Source organism: Engystomops pustulosus, chromosome 7 (genome assembly GCF_040894005.1).
Source record: "Engystomops pustulosus chromosome 7, aEngPut4.maternal, whole genome shotgun sequence".
NCBI lineage: Eukaryota > Metazoa > Chordata > Amphibia > Anura > Leptodactylidae > Engystomops > Engystomops pustulosus.
Window position 1 is genome coordinate 32,274,052 of NC_092417.1, and position 18,370 is coordinate 32,292,421.

Genomic DNA, 18,370 nt, shown 5'->3' on the forward strand with positions numbered 1-18,370 from the left:
ATTATATAGAGGAACATTAAGGAAAGCTTCCATGTCGGATATTTATATCGGAAAGTCTCCTCTGTGAAAAACAGCAGCGTTACTCACTACCACAAGTTGATGAATAGAAAGATTTTTTCTTTTTTTGGAGATATAATTTTTAAGACGTTATTAATTTTTAAGATTTTAAGATAAATATTTTAACCCCTTAAGACCTGAGTCTACTTTTGAGTTATCCAGGACTTGAAGTACTGGAAGAAAACTAGAAGAAAGGCAGTAGTAGGCAGTACGTTACATACAAGATAGGTTCCATAGGTTTGTTCTTAAGTTGTATTTGTATGTAAGTCGAAACTGTATATTTTATAATTGTAGCTCTGGACAAATTTTTTTTTTGCCCCAGTGACAATTGGAGTTTCAAAATTTTTTGCTGTGATGGGACCAAGAATTCTCAATAAAGCTTCATTACAGACACTTTACATCTGATCATTGCAGCCAGGGGCTATAGTAACATCCAGAGAGCTTCACCAGAGGTCATAGTGGGCAGAGGGGTCGTCTGTAAATCGGGGGACCACCTGTATATATAAAAAATACTAACTTGTTCACTGCCGCAATATTCCAGCACCACTGGTTTGGGTTCTCCCTGCTGGTCTTCGCACACTACTACTATCACAGGCCTTAGTAACGTTGGCTGCATTCATTATTAATATGTTTTACAGCTTTTTATACTTTACAACCCACTTAAGGTATGGAGAAATTTTATTCATCAATGGATCCACTGACATTGCTTTAGTAGGGGTTGTTTTTTGTGGAGCACATTATATATTTTAAAAACAGGTATTCTTAAAATGTATTAATGAACTCTCGTTACCATTTTGGAGATGGAAAAAGTAGATAATTATTCTATAGTATAAATAACATGTTACCTTTATTTTTCATACATTGGGTAAAACCCCAGGGGTTAAGATAAATCCCCCCTATGAGTTAAGTGAAAAGAGAGACTTTCATTTGCCCGTTACTTACTGTATCGTCTAGACACATAGGATAGGGTAACAGTAGGCTAATCTAAAAGATTCACTGATGGGATAGCCAAAAAACATCTACATGTAGCTTCAACTTCAAAAGATAAGGAACAATTGAAAGAATAGATGCAAACTCGTGGATGTAATTTTAGAAGACGTCCTCAAGGTCACGGAGTTCTAAAATGTTATCTCGTCGTAGATCTTCCACGTCGGTGGCTACTTTCTTTAACCGAGAGCCAGTATCTCCTCCTCCTCCTTTCCCGAAGGTGTCAAGAGGAAAGTGTTGGAACGCAACCAAGAAGAAACATACATATTTCAGAAGTGCAGTTTCATTAGAAATCTCTTGTTGAGAGATGATTTATACCTAAGAGGGATGGAACTTGGAACTCGGACAAAGGCATCACGGGATGTCAGAGGATGGCACTAGTCATCCTTCACTTGGGATGGACAGTGACATATTAGAGGACCTGACGATGACAAGGGGATTTTACGCTCGCTGACAGTCACCTCCCACCCCCTTGCTCTCAAATTAAGCTTTATATTGCCAGAAACACAAAAGTATGTGTCCCTTAGGTTTGGTTATCACGAAAAGATGACATGCTCTGATGTATAAGAAAAATATTAGCGGGCCCCAAAATAAGGTTTGCTTGAGGTCGGCGTATGTACCAGTAACCAGGTAATGGGTAATAATAGACAAATCTTATACATGGTACCTCGCCTATGGAGGAGAGCATGCATAATATGGGAATAGATGGAGAACACACGGATTAATCCAGCTACACTGATCCTCAGCTGCGCAGGGGTTAAAGCGCTTCCGGATGCTCCTCGCCGCGTCTCGCCTCTGTAGGCTGCATCTATTGACTCTCTTCTCGCAGACGTTTAGTAATCCACGCTGACTGTTTGTCTTAATATTGCTCTCCGTTTTGCAGTACAGGGGAATTATGCAGTTTAGATGTCTGTATATTAAAAAAGGATTTAATTAAATCTGGTGCCTTGAACACCCACCAGCACACGCGGATTCAGGCTATAATGACAAATTTACTTCCTATTTATTACCATGCACAGGGGACCTGCTAGCTGCCTCCTCCCGCTCCTAACTTTCCAAAATTCACATTCTCGGCATATTACCATAATATTCATTATCCCAACAAGGCATAAAATGTGACTTCCCACGAGTGCAATACCTAATTCCTCAAAAAGAGACAAAGATAGCAACATAATCATTGAATTACAACTTTTTACATCTGTTCATTTTGTTCAGAATATAAATTTCCGTTGTTCTGCAGGAAAGTGGGAGAAATTGGAAGGCCCCGTCTAGTTGTAGTCGTACGTGCAAGGCGTCCTTGTGACGACAGCTCCGTGCATTGTTTTATTAGCGGCAATTATTTCTATTCTTTTTGTTGTTGAGGTGTTTATTTTAAAGGATTTTGTGCTTTGTAATTATTTGTAAATGTATCACCACAGTTAACCCTCTTGTTAATATTATTTGATATTAATTAACTACAGTTTATTCATTTTAGGTATTCGCTATTATATATATATATTATATTTTATTATGTTTTTATATATTATTGTACATATAACGCATGCATTGCGGCAAGGTTGGAAAAATGACATGATTTATAGTCATTTGGCTATTTAGTGTGTATGGAAACCTCCCAAATAATAGATAAAACTGGGGTTCAGAAGGTCCAAACATATTGAATTTGTGCCCCTGAGGAGATAAGATGAATCCGTAGCTGTATGGCATGGATTTACTCTTCTCTCCCGATTCATGGTCTATTTAGAAGAAATACAACATATGTAGGCTAATAAACTGAGGTTTGGATACTTCTGGCCTCCCAATGTTCTGCAGGGCATTGTTCCCTGATCTGCCATAGCTTTATACTGTATTGGCATCTCGAAGATGCTGATACAGATTAAAGATGAAAACGATTGTGTTTGATGTTGGTCAACACCCTGCCTCTTCTCAATTTTCCTTGGGAGAATCAGTTGCAACCAACAACTATGTGGATCCTCCGCAATCTCCAGGGCATCAAGAAATTGCCTTGGTTGTTCTATGAGTAAATCAAATACTGTACATAAATGGAAACCACTGATATATAGTACCAGGGAATGTGGCCATCCAATGGATGTGACTCGGAGTAGGAATGAATGAGCTATGGTGATCAGATGATGTTTGAGGGTGAGGTGATGGTTGACAGTCTGAGACATGCATATAGATAGTTACATAGATAGATAAAAATAAAGTGCATAGCTATACAAGACACAAGTATGGAAAAACAATAGGGTTATTACGTTTATTACGAACAGGCTGATGTCCATCCAATATATACTTTTTGAAAAAACAGTTAGAAAAAAATAGTTTTTTTTATCCATATTCCAATATCTAATTCTAATGCTTCAACCGTTCATGAGCCTTTTCAGGTGTAAAAAAAAGCTCATGAAGGGCCAAAATATATCACTGAATATGGATTAAAACCATATTTTTGCATTTGTGGAGTGATGTTTTTTTTTCTGGAGTATACAGTTAGAAAGACAGACTGACAAATAAAAGTCTTGCATTTTTTATAAAACTAAAAACAGGTAAAGAAATCGGTATTAAAAAAAAGTCTCTGCTGGATGTTGAGTTTCTGTCATGTGCAAAGGGACTCTAAATGAAAAACAATGAATATTGACAAAATTGCATTTATTATCTTTTTTGCACAAGTTGATAAACGATATCCCCGATCCTGCAACAAAAAAAACAACCCTTATAGGGTAATGTTTATGTAGAACATAAGGATGTTGCTATTTGAAGAGGTAGGGCTGAATCTGAACTCTCTGCTGTATGAGGCAAGCTATAATGGTGCCCACTACTAACCCATATAGTAATAATATATTAGGTTTTTAGCGGGTTCACCATGCTGACGTTGGGTGTGAAGAGACACTATTTTTAAAGGGGTTTTCTGTCAATTGGCAATCTCTGTCAGCTCCATAGTGTTAACTGGAGCAGAATGGAAATGCTCGGCCTCTGCTTCATTCATTTTGGGGAGCGATGAAGGGTATGACGGAAGTACATCGGACTCCCCCTTTATCGTGATCTGTGGATCCTCATCACTGAAACCCCCCCGATCAGCAAGTTAGGCCCTATCCTGTGTCTGTCTTTGTAGCAGGTGCCTGATCCCCTGATGCTGCCCCCTATTTTGTTGCAGGTGATGCTGTCTGAGGCAAGAAGCTCTACATGCCTCATGACAAGTGCACCCCTGACTTCACCTAATACAAGGCAAATCACCGAAATTGTGCCCTGACAATATTCCTTATAATTGAGATAATTGCAGATTTACTGACTAGGTGCAAAAGTCTGTTCCCAAAAACCTTTGGAATTTCATACTGAGTCTATCCACGCTGGCATCTTACATGGATGTAGCGGAACCAGGATTATCATCAATGTGTATGGTGTCCGGCTGCACATGTAATGTTATATGAGCAGACATAAATCTATAGTAAAATGATTCATACATATGGCAATTCCTGTGTTAGGATGGATGATATATGTGTGTACAGAGCCGTCTCTGGCTGGCAGTCTAACTGTTTGTTTTCACATGCTGAGCTGGGTATAATATTCTCGGCTTGAATCTTTATTACCCATCTGGCACAGCCCGCGCCTGGTATCATTCATTCCATTTACACAAACAAATATCAGGGCTGAGCATTCCCCGCGCAGGGGCTGAGGACGCAGGACCTTCCCGGATACTCTGAAGGTGAAACAGCCTTGGCCGGGGGTTAGGTCAGGGCATCATAAATTCTGATTTTATGTGTAAATCTTTAAAAATGTACCTTTAATATTGTGATTTACAGTGTCAGAGAAAATGACAGCATATGAATCAATATTAATAACTTCAGCGAGGAGACAATAAAGCAAACAACATAGATACATAGAACATAGAATACATAGACCATAGAATACATAGAATACATAGAATACATAGACCATAGATACATAGAACATAGATACATAGAATACATAGAACATAGATACATAGAACATAGAATACATAGAACATAGATATATAGAACATAGATACATAGAATACATAGAACATAGATACATAGAATACATAGAACATAGATACATAGAACATAGATACATAGAACATAGATACATAGAATACATAGAACATAGATACATAGAACATAGATACATAGAACATAGATACATAGAATACATAGAACATAGATACATAGAATACATAGAACATAGATACATAGAATACATAGAACATAGATAAATAGAACATAGATACATAGAATACATAGAACATAGATACATAGAATACATAGAACATAGATACATAGAATACATAGAACATAGATACATAGAATACATAGAACATAGATACATAGAACATAGAATACATAGAACATAGATACATAGAACATAGATACATAGAATACATAGAACATAGATACATAGAATACATAGAACATAGATACATAGAACATAGATACATAGAATACATAGAACATAGATACATAGAATACATAGAACATAGATACATAGAATACATAGAACATAGATACATAGAACACGGAATGACACTTTTAAGAGGTGAAAGGGTTTCACAGCATAAAATATTTAATAACAAATATTTTTGACAAGAAACGGAACGCACGGAGCAGAGAAGATTGTACATAGGGGCACATTTACTAAGAACAGTGCGGTCTGTACTATGTGCAGTGTCCTGCGTAGTGTGCAGGGGGCACCAGATTCAGGATTTCTGGTGCATGTTCTTCATGAATCTGGTGCCCCCTGCACTGCCCGACAGAGTGCACCAACTTTTTCTTGGTGCACCTTTAACATCGGACATACGATATTGCATGGGGCAGACTTCGCATGTTAAATGTGGTGCATGGTCCCACTGAGCAACGGAACGCCCAATTCAATGGCAAAATTTGTGTCGCGTGAAGAATAGTGCAGACGCGACATCTAAGACACATGTGGCACGGACACTTCTTAAATACCTGTGCAAGTCCTATAGAAAACTGGCACAAGAGCCTTAGTAAATGTGCCCCATAGTTTCCTATGTGCAGGCAGCATCTTATAGAGCAAGGAGTAGCTGTACAGATTGTACATAGTGTCCTATCTGCAGGCAGCATGTTATAGTGCAGGAGGAGCTGTACAGATTGTAAATAGTGTCCTTTCTGCAGGCTGCATATTATAGAACAGGAGGGGCTGAGCAGATTTTACATACTGTCCTATCTGCAGGCAGCATGTTATAGAGCAGGAGGAGTTAAGCAGATTGTACATAGTGTCCTATCTGCAGGCAGCATATTATAAAGCAGGAGAAGCTGAGTGGATTGTACAAAGTGTCGTATCTGCTGGCAGCATGTTATAGAGCAGATGAAGCTGAAGAGATTGTATATAGTGTCCTATCTGCAGACAGCATGTTATAGAAGAGAAGGATCAGGCAAAACATCACAGGATGTTCACATATCGGAACATACAGCATAAACATCCTCTAACAAAGTAATATACCCTGGCCACATGTCTCCAGGTATTTGTACCAAAACTCATGATCTAAGTAGTGCAAACATATAGCAACTTTTTGAATTCTGGAAGGGTAGGTAGCTGTCCTGTCAGATTAGGAAACAAATATTGCAATTTACGGAGCATCAGAAAAACAGAAATCCGAAAACAAAGAAGTCTGCACTTTAAAGATGCGCCAAAATTTACCAAATATTATGCCAGTGACAACAGGGTCTTCAGCCAAACTGACTTTAAGGATAAATCGCCAGGGAATTAAAACTTAAAAATGATAATGCAAAAAGCAAGAAAGTTTTAGTGAAAGGTAGGTGAAAAGAGGTGAGGGTAGGTGGGAGCCGATTATATGAGGAGGAGGAATGACTAGACAGGAGTAAGCAGTGGGTGAAGGTGAAGGGTGGGTGCACAGGCGATGATAGAATGACAGAAGGTAAGGGAGCATAGCGATGGAGAGGTGGGAGGAACGCGTCGGCATCTGCCATTGAATGAGTGCAGCTGAGCTTTTCATTTCGGTGTGAGCCCTGCGGTCTGTTTAGAGCAGGTCGATACACTTGTCTGAGGCAGAGAATGGATTAGCACATCATTCATGGAGCAGGCGGGAGGCGCTGCTCAGGGCGACAGGGACTGAAAAACTAAATTACAGAATACGGAGGGGCAGAGGGCAGAAGGGGCAGAACACATGGGAGGAATGGGGGACTAATGCTTAAAAAAGCCTTTAAGAGTCTGGGAATGGCCGACACGTCCAGCCCCCCCACTGTCCCCATGCGAGCACTCCAGTCATTATTACAGCAGCCTCCATTAGGACCAGGCCTGATTGGCTGTAGTGTTATACAACAAGGCTCCCTGATTATAGGCACAGAGTATCGCTCCAAAAATCTGCCTCCTTAGTATGTGTGATTATTAGCGCAGATATTATTACATTGCTTACCAGTATCTTATAGAAAATAGAGAGGAATATATTGGGGGGAATTCTTCAATGTGTCACTGCAACATCATTGTGATGACGAATCTATTACAGTGTAAGACCGATGAGTTCTACTTTGAGGCCTGCTTTTAACTGGTCTAAACTGTGCACCCCAATACAGCGCACCCTCCTAATTTATTTGTCACACAGACTATTTCCTGTCCTTCCACACCCTTTTTTTTAAGTGAACAAGCCCCTTTCTCAAGGTCACACCCCATTGTCAGACAAGCCGGGTAAAAGCGACAAAGAAAGACAATTTTTTTTTTTGGAGGGGGGGGGCAAACTACTCCATAACCCTGGAATACCCCTTTAAGGGTATGTTCACATATCAATGTTGTGCTTAGAGTTTTTACGCTAAAGATCATAGAGGAATCTGGAGAGAGATAAATAATATAGAAATATTTATGGTTCGCTAAGGTTTACTGATGAGATTACAACACTATCAACCAATAAAATCAATGTGCAATATAAAAGAATCAAGAGAAAAAAGATAAGTACAACCCCAAACATATAGGGGTCAACATCCGCAAAGAGTTTACATGTTCTCTCTATGTTTGTGTGGGTTTCTTTCGGATCCTCCGGTTTCCTCCCACACATAAAATACTAGTAGGTGATTAGATTGTGAGCAGGGACTGATTTGGCAAACCCTGTGCAGCTCTGCTTAATCTGTGTCACATATATAAGTAAAGGAATTATTATTATTAATTAACTTGGAAAGATCTATATATTTTATGTATTTTGGACCCACTTCTTGTGTGCAATATACTGAATACTGTAAATGCAGTGTGAACATATCCTAACAATCTGCAGCAGTGTATATGGTTATGTTGTGGATTCTTACTGAGGATTTCACAGTGTCCAGTGTAATGCACTGCCAATCTAACCCAAAATCTGCAAAGAAAAGATACAGATTTTGCTGAAAATTGATTGAAGATTATGTACCTAGTGGACATACCCTTAGGCACTGTGCATTAGAAAGCTGCTCTAGTAATATGGGGTCGACTGTGCACCCATACCTTCCTACAGGAATCCAAAAATGGGTGCAGCAGCAGAGATGGCCACATAACTAGTGCACCAAGGAGCTAATTTGCATAAATATATAAACTGATTAATATGAAAAAAATTGTATAAGTGAAAAAAACTAGGACTAGAGGAGTTTAACACCAATTTCCAGGGCAGTTGGGGCAACATTGGTTCTGAGTGAATATATTCGGACCTGAATCTATAGTAAACGTTGGTTGATGATTTTGCTCATCTCTATTATATTATACTACTATTACACTGTGTACTAACCCTAAACCTTACCTCACAGAATGTATGAACAATGTAAAAAAAATTATCTTACCTAAAAATGAAAATTTGCTTTGCTGTAAAAACAATTTTACCACAAAATTTGGTGTGTCATTGGTTAATACCCTGCACGATGTCAGCGCTGTAAACACTTGGAGGAAGGCAGCAGCTTCCTGTTGACATCTTTAATATTAGCCTCCCTAACTAACACCAATGATCAGCGGGTGTCACCGGGATGAAATATGAATTACTGCTAGCGGCACCGCGCTCATTTATCAACAGGGGATGAAGCACAGGCGATGGGGTGGGGGCTGGCAGGAATAACATTTAGGAATGTGGGGGAGGATGGGAAGCTTGTACCTCTTCCGAGGACTCACAATGTAAGTGTTTACAAAGCATTTATTTGAAATGTGAGTATTCCTATACATTTAGGTGTAGCGGTAACTCCTAATAATTAAACACGGCATTTGCTGTCTTCAATGAAAGCGTTAAGTTCCCCTAGCCGGCAATTACCCCGCCATGGTCGGGTTTATGCTACGCATACACCTGTCTCCTCCCTTAAGCAATGGAAACATAGGAACCTTGACTCTGAAAGTCAGGCCCTGCGCCGAGTGATAAGATTCCCCAGGGATCACTGGCATTATCTCTCTTCAGCACTTGGACAGCTCCCAGCCATTGGCGGCCATGTGCCGGGCTCTTCGGTAGGGGAGGGGAGACTTGCAGCCCCTGAGAAATCAATTTCCTCGCCTGGTCCCCCTATTTGCTTTTCAGAATGCCCTTGTCGGACGCGTAGTGAGACATCTGAACGTGGCTCGCTGATAATACAGCCAGTGAACTGTGTCCTGGGAATTCTACGCCCCTCTTCCTGGATCTTACAATTTCCTCTCGTCTGCCTCAAATCTCTGCTCATCGCTGCTGCTGCTGCTGCTGCACTCAGCACAGCCGCTCCATTGTACCGGCATGTCGGATAAATACCGGCCCTACAAACACAGTCTGTAAATGCACACTCTCAGACAACGCTACAATTATTGGGGCGAGCGTTGTTCAGGGGATAGTCGCACGCAGCAGAATTTATGCAACCGAAAGTCTGTTTTTCTAAAATGGGTCTGCAGAAAGCACAGGGATTTCTCCAATCCCCCATTCCGATTAAGGGAAGAGATGCTGAAAATTCTGAAACAAATCTGCAAAACATAGGAACAGCCATTATCTAATGTATAAAGCTGAGAATGTGTGTGTATGTATGTATGTCCGCTCAAGCAATTTAAAGGAATCTGCACCGTCGTATTTACAATCACCAAATTTTGCACAGCCGCTCTCTGTGAATGTCATAGACTTGGTTTTTAGTCAAAATTTTCACCCAGTATTTCCAAAATACACTTATTAACTTCCATATACAGGAGCCATTTTCTGCTGCCTGCAGTGGCAGTAAGTAACCAATCACAGCTCAGCTTCTATTTTTCCACAGGTCATTAATATGAGCTCTGTGCTTTGATTGGTTATTATAGGCAATGATTATACAACTTATTTGTGAGGTAATATGTGGAGTAATATGTGAGATAATATGAGGTAATATGATAGATCGATAGAGATACAGCTCATATGTGAGGTAATAGGTGAAGTAATATGTGAGATAATATGAGGTAATATTATAGATATAGATACAGCTTATGCATGAGGTAATAGGTGAAGATGTGACATCATATGAGGTAATATGATATTTAGATACAGCTTATCTGTGAGGTAATATGTGAGGTAATATGTGAGGTAATATGACATATTGGGGCACATTTACTTACCCGGTCCATTCGCGATCCCGCGACACGTTGTCCGATGAGGATTCGGGTCTGCCGGGATTCACTAAGATCGTGCGCCCAATATACAGCATGTGCACCTTCTTCTTCCTGGTGCATATGAGTGTTTGATCTTGCAACACAAATCGTTTAAAATTCAGCGTTTTTTCCGAATCCGTAGGGTTGTCCGACGGCCACGCCCCTCTATTTCTGTCGCATGAAAGCCGGCGTTGATGCGCCACAATCCGATTGCGTGCGCCAAAACCCGGGGCAATTCGGTGCAAAACCGAAATATTCGGGAAACCCGACGAAAGTGCGGCGTTCGGACCCTTAGTAAATGAGCCTCGTTATGATAGATATAGATACGCTTATATGCGAGGTAATAGGTGAAGTAATATGTTAGATAATATGAGGTAATATGATATATATAGATGCAGCTTATGTTCGAGGTAATAGGTGAAGTAATAAGTGAGATCATATGAGGTAATATGATATACAAATATAGATACAGCTTATATGTGAGGTAATATGTTAGGTAATATGTGAGGTAATATGAGATATTGGGGCACAATATATGAGGTAATATGATAGATATAGATACAGCTTATGTGCGAAGTAATAGGTGAAGTAACACCGTATGTTAGATAATATGAGGTAATATGATATGTATAGATGCAGCTTATGTGTGAGGTAATATGAGATAATATGATATGATAGATAGGGAGATAGATAGATAGATAGATAGATATAGATAGATACTACAGTCACATCCAGAACTGCAATCATCTATCTACCGTTAGATCATCTATAATAACTGCAGTTATAGCTAAGAGCAGTTATTTACTATCCTGTGGGCTACAGCTCGTACCTTATATGAAGCATAATTTACATTGCAGAAAACATCCAACTGGTGCTTATCAGGGACCACAACCTCTATTATGTACTATCCGTGACAAAATATATATAAATGAAAACACTACCTCTTATATAATTACAAAGATGTGCTTTGGCAAATTTGGCAAATTTATTCCTGCCCTCAAACAAGGTGAAGTTATATAATCAATCCCACCCCCTCCCTTACTGACCATGAGAAAGTTATAGCTGAGTTTTAGTTTACAAATAGGATGGGGGTGAGTACAGCAGCCCCCCCCCCCCAACCCGGACATATCTGAAATATACCCACTTATTATGTATAATGGTTATCCTGTATCCATCTGTTTTTGGTTGGTCATTGGGTGCAGTACTGTTTTTGTTGGTCATTGTGTGCAGTGATATATAATATATATACCACATTTATAGTATGACTATGTATAAGGAGAATAGAGAACTTTGATTTTGTATATGGTGGACAATAAGGACCTAATACGTTCAGATCTTGAAGGATTCCACTGATTTGCCAGCAGGACCAGGGCACCTGATAGGGCACACTATTGCCCCAATTACATAGTTTAAGGGCACTGACTGTTGTGTGATCCCACCCCAACAATGTATTGCTATGTTTACCTTCCATAAACCCACATTCTTTCCTCACATCTATATGGGACCACCTTTAGCCAAGACCAGGCAGAGAAGGACAACCATCACGATGGGGAAATAATGGAAAGGGACATGAGGAAACACAAATAATGAGGGAAGACAAGGCACAGTGCAATGTGATCATGCCAATCCCCTAAATTAAAGGGGTCCCTCAAGACTAAATGAACTAATGGGCAATCTTACTTCTCCTCATACATAACTTGAAATCATTGGTTAATGTGTTTTTTTTCTGCAGTGCGAGAGCAATCCCCCAATATAAGCCATGAAATATACAGAAGTGTCTGGCAGAGAGCAGCAGAATATCAATATATTTATGTATGTGTGTAGTATAGCTCCCTGGCAGCGCTGGATCAGACTATGTCAGTACCCTAGATATTCCAGATGTGTCAATTCCCTGAAAGTACCAGGCTTTCTTTGGGCATATGCTCTCTTGGCACGGCAGCCTCTGCCTGTGGCGGAGACCCAGGAGCTGGTTCTGTGCTGGCCCAGGGAAGGCAGCAATAGTTTAGCAAGCTCCCTGAGCACACACGCTCTACCATCTGTTCAACAAGGAAAACACACACGTCTCAATTACAGACAAATGCCAATGCACTGACAGGCAGGCTCGATTTGCATCTGGGCGTGAAGCTAAAATCCAGACTACGGGACTGCTTTATTATCTGCGCGCCATCAATCTGCTGGGCTGCCCTCGCAGCTCTCACAGCCCCATCGTCGTTGACCATCTCACTTATACAACATTGCTGAATGGTGAACATTCACACCTCAAACCTATATGCTACACATACGACTTGTGACAAGTGAGTTAGGTCCATGAAACTTACTCCATGCGCTTGCGGAATTTCCCAGACCCAACTTCGAATTACTGAACTAAGCCGCGTTCACTTCAATGATTCTAAGCTATGACCAGGAATTCCCACAATTCCGCAGAGCCAGGACCCAGCTGACCATCCATTATACATTAGATGTTTGTCTGACATTCATAAAAAAAAATTTTTTTGTGGGGGGGGGGGGGGGGGGATTGGACGTGTTGAATTTCAATATGCCAGATCCTACTGTTCTCAAGGAATCTAAGTCACAGCTCCCTGATCATTTACTTCATAACTTTAACAGACGACCTTGAAACTGAATCCCCCTGTATCATGAACTTCTTAAGAAAACCTGTGGCCTGAATGCTTAGAAATATTCAGTTTGGTTTACATGCAACTGAGCATTTCGGTGCACCACAGGCGTGACTAAAATCCAGTGAACTACTTACAGCCTAGTGCTTTGCACTGTCACAGTGGAGGACACTGGGAAGTGAAACTTGGTAAAGATGGGGTGCCCTGGACCTCAGTGTGATGCCCATGGTACACCGATATGTCTCCTGGTGTCTTGACCATAGTTAAGTTCAAAATGGCCGATTCTTCTTTACATTGACATCTGCTGTTGTGGAGAGCTTGGATTCCCACAACAAATTTTGATCAGCTATTCCCAGCAGTCAATAAACAGAGAATGGAACAGGAAGCAGATAGTGCCATTTTCTATGTAGTGGCTGAATAGAGTCACTGCCAGCTTTGTTTCCACTCATATTGGCATCCACTGGTCCAATAGGACTATAGGGACTAAGGAGGAAAGTTTCCCACTGCATATATAAACACTAACAGTGTGAATAGACCCTCATCTGTAATCTTCAGGACTGCCGCACCTAGTAAGGGACTGTAGAGAATAGAAACATCTGAATGGCAATGTTTCACTATTCTAAGCCAATTTGGGTGACAGTTTTCCAGCTATAAACTGGTTTTCAGTTGCACATATCATGTTTACACTGACATGAGTAGAGTGATTCACGGCAAGCATCAACACCATAATCACCCACCAATATAGCGAACGCCAACAAGCTCTCCCTACTCCATATTATTGATCACACACTCCGTCCTCTTTCATCCGGCTTGACTGTCCTTCTAAAGTGCAGTGCATCACTTAGTAGGACAACCATATTACCCATTCTCCAGACACTAATGGCCTCCTTTATTACTGACCATCACGCTAATGGACTTTCACTACTATGCCGTCTGCCTCAATGACCCTAGGATTCTATACAAATTTCGAGTTCCTACAGAACAACTTCCCTTATAAATAAATGTGTCCGCTCTTGGTTCACCTTTGAAAGCTATTTTTAGAGTTTCTATCTAAAAAAAAACTATTTAAAAGTTACCGTAAACAACTTTCTCAATACTCTGCAATATTTACCTTGTACTGATCCTAAGATACGTTAAAGCTGCACTTAGAATTCTGAAGTCTTCAGAGCTGAACTCTAGCAGCATTCCTAGCTTGGTGGATTGTATTTTGTAGTTTTTATACAGAATACTGTGCCATTGAAAAGGACTGTCCCAATATATTAAGCTATTGTTGACTGAAACTTCTCCAAAGTCCTGCACATATTGGCAAGTTTGGCCAACTTTGCTCATACAATAGATGTATGGGACGTTGTCTATTTCCGATGCTGATCATGAAAGCCACGATGCGGTGATGAAAGTTGACTTCCTGCCGTCACATTGCTAGATGAACCATAATATTGCTGGATTACAACCTGCTTCCTACCCTACAGCTGGGAAAAGGTATGCAAATTTTCTAATTCCTGAAGAAGGAAGCAAAATGTATAATTGAGGATCTTATAGGTGACCATCCTGTAAATAAATGTCTGACCAAAAGCCATGAAACCTGGTCAGAGATTAAGGTTTTTGTGTCATTTATTTTTCTTGAAAGCCAAGATCATGTTCTCTCGTCCAAGGGTAGACAAAAAGCAGCATGCAAAAGGATGTGGCTTAATTCAAGATCACCAAAAACCTTCTCTAAGCCAGAAGGCCCTGCACAGATCTGGAATCCATTGACTTGCTGTAGCTTGGGGAGGGTCTAAATACTCCCAGCTTCCATCTGGGTGTGGAGAAGAACAGTACTACTACTGGGATCCAAACCAAAGTTATGTCTGGAGGGCTCCTCATAGGAATAGTTCTCCGAATGGAAACGTAGGGAGGTCTTGCATAGCTTTGATATACTCTTGGTCTAGGAGAATTGGCCATATGCCACCACTGTAGGCACCCCCTACCCCAGTTCTCCTGACTCCCAAGCAATAGCTTAGGTTGCTTTATGGGTCAATACGCTCATAGAAAAGAGCCATGGTTACAAGGGGGTGAGGAACCTGATGCCCACACATACCATACCTAGACCTCTACGGGAGTCTTACGGAGATAATCTTGCTTCTGGGGTCAATCTGCCCATAGAAGAGCACCAGGGTTATAAAGGGGGTGAGGAACCAGATGCCTACACATACCATACCTAGAACTCTATGAGAGTCTATCGGAGATAATCTTGCTTTTTGGGTCAATCTGCCCATAGAAGAGCACCAGGGTTATAAAGGGGGTGAGGAACCTGATGCCCACACATACCATACCTAGACTTTTATGGGAGTCTATCGGAGATAATCTTGCTTTTTGGGTCAATCTGCCCATAGAAGAGCACCAGGGTTATAAAGGGGTGAGGAACCTGCTGCCCACACATATCACACCTAGACCTCTAGTGGAGAGTGTCTTCTTGTATGTGGACTGGAGTGGACTGGAGTCAATGTAAAAAAAAAATAATCCTTACGTTTAAAATCTGTAGAACACATCAATCTCCGAAAAATTAGGTTTTTATCTAATCTGTGAAATCTCATCGGTCGTGATGGTTCAGTAGGCGCTGTGCCCTTTAAGAAGCGATTTACTGACCAGCAGAATAATGATAGAACATATATAGGTGTATTACTTTATATGACTGTTTATTACCTTCTCCAATCGTCGCGTCTTACTAAGAAGCTGATTATTACTCTATATTACTATGCATACTGAGCATCTTTCACAAAGTGGCAGACAATTCCCTACAAGCTAATTGAAGGCCGTTCTTCTATTTCCTCAGAGCAATACTCCGGAGCACTCCATAGTGTGTCACTGCATTAGACTTAATGGAAAAACACCAAATGGCAATTATGTAAAATGATAATGCAAGCCGGCAGAAGCGGAGACGGAAATGTCTTCCAAATATTTGACTGTATGTGAAGAAATACTCGCTCCTGTGTGAACCGCTGTGGAAGAGGAGCGGGTGGGACTTCCAGGGAACCCATTTTATTTTAGGGATATTAAAATGCATGGCAGATACTTCTCTACCCGGTCTTATTTAATGGGATAGGTGAGCAGACGGCAGTGACAGTGTCAGATCCCATAGCGCACAGCTTTACCGGGAACAGCCGATAATAGGACACCAGGGACCACCGGCTACACTTCGCTGCCCCCTCCCAGGTCACAACAGGCAAAGAGCAAGAACCCATTGAGACAAGGGAAGCAGCCCATTAAATATGTCCCACCATTTAACTACTCATTACTACGGGATAATGACAAAAGACACAACGCTAATATTGAACACAAAGGGTGGGTACAAGTGCCCGACACCACCATCTATAGGGCAATCTTCTACACTAGGTACATGAAAATGCAACATAAAAACATAATATTGGGCCCAAATTTTATTTATTAATTAAAAATTATAACCCTATACTCAGGAAATAGGGTAAGTGATAATATTAGAGTGTTGCACTGGGGTATTACATACAAGCAGCTATTTTCCGCTCATCAATTCAATAAGCCGCCGATTCCTAACTAGCGTTGCCAATCAATTTCCTGCTATCATGTTGTAACACCTGTCATGTGAGAAAACATGGAATTATACATCATCGCGGGGGGTGGTGTTTCTCCTTGAGGAGATTCTCCGCTGGAGTCTGACAAGCAGTGATCCCAGGGAAAACTGTATGAAAAATAGCTCTCCCCCAAAAGGAAGAAGACTATGGGTGACTTTAGATAACTACCTTTCCTCCTTCTGAAGGAGAGCACTATACAAAGGTTGTATGGTGAGAGAGCAATCTAACAGGACGCTACTATAGGCAGAGTACTGTGTATTGTAAAAGATACTATGCAGTATTCAGAGGTCGATTTACCTAACATCAACTTGTGTAATTGCTTGTAGCCCCCTGAAGATCAAAGTGGGCCCATACAGCAGTCTATTATCCCAAAGCAGTTGTTAAAGAAAGTGGGATCTGTACTAGCACCACAGGCTGCCAATACGGTAAACCCTTGGCTGTATGTAAATTGGAGGCCCCCCAACGATCTAATTTTCTAAAATAGTCTGACACTTGTAGTTAAAAGACCTTTGGAGGACCTTTAAATGTCCTCCTGGGATTCGACAAGGATTTATGAGTAGTACAGGACTGGAAACCCTTCTACTTATTATATCTTGAGTTAAAATCTAACTTGGTGGTTGGTATAGGGCAGTGATGGTGAACCTTTTAGGGACTAGGTGCCGAAACTACAAGCAAAAGCCACATATTTTTCACAAAGTGCCAAATGCCAATTTGAATTAACTCACAGGTTCCAAACGTATTGGCATTCTGAGGACACCAATACAGTAGAAAGAAGGAGAAATTATTATTTTTGTAGTTTCCCTCTAAGGTCCCCTTAACATGGTCCGGATAAGGGATTACAATGATAATCCAGCTCTGTCCACACCTCCTGAGTCCTGAATGGTGACCTTTGTGCTGGGTGATGGCCTAGGTGCCCACTACGAGGGTTCTGAGTGCCACCTCTGGCACCCGTGCCATAGGTTCGCCACCACTGGTGTAGGTGGTCATGGACTACCGGTGGCCGCCCTAATCGCCTACATTATTATCCACTAACTGTATTGGAAACGCTAAGCTCTGCTATTTGGACAAGGAGTGGCAGAAATCCTAAATATAGTCACAATGTCAACATGGACAATATACAAACCAACCCGTAGTAGTCTGGAGTCAACATGCTTTATAGTACTACAATGAGGAATTACATGTCACTACTATGTGACAGCAGGGCGCCATGCGGGCGCATGTTCGTGGTGGGCGGCAGGATGTAAAGTTCTGTTCGGAGGTTTAGGTTAATACACTTCCTTGACAATAAAACCGGCGGTAATTGAATTGTGTTCCCTGCCGTTCCTCTTTTTCCGACCTATAGTTCAAGATATGAATATTCATCTTAGGGGTTTCCCTATGGAAAAAAGGTTAGAAAACTCTACCACAGACATTACTGGCATCACTGCCTCAATACTTAATGAACTGATAAGCTGCAGCTTCATGAATATTAATTCAACCCGCAAAATCTATACCGCCCTTTGCCGTAGGTGACTGTAAGTGAATATTAGTCTATTAAAAGATTATTAAAAAATATATATCAGA

General features: G+C 40.9%; 1 protein-coding gene across 7 annotated transcripts in view; it reads right to left on the reverse strand.

Annotated features, from left to right (window-relative positions):
• The window catches only part of NPAS3 (neuronal PAS domain protein 3), a 322,632-nt gene that overhangs the window by 55,530 nt on the left and 248,732 nt on the right, over positions 1-18,370 (reverse strand). The gene's annotated exons all lie outside the window — the stretch shown is intronic.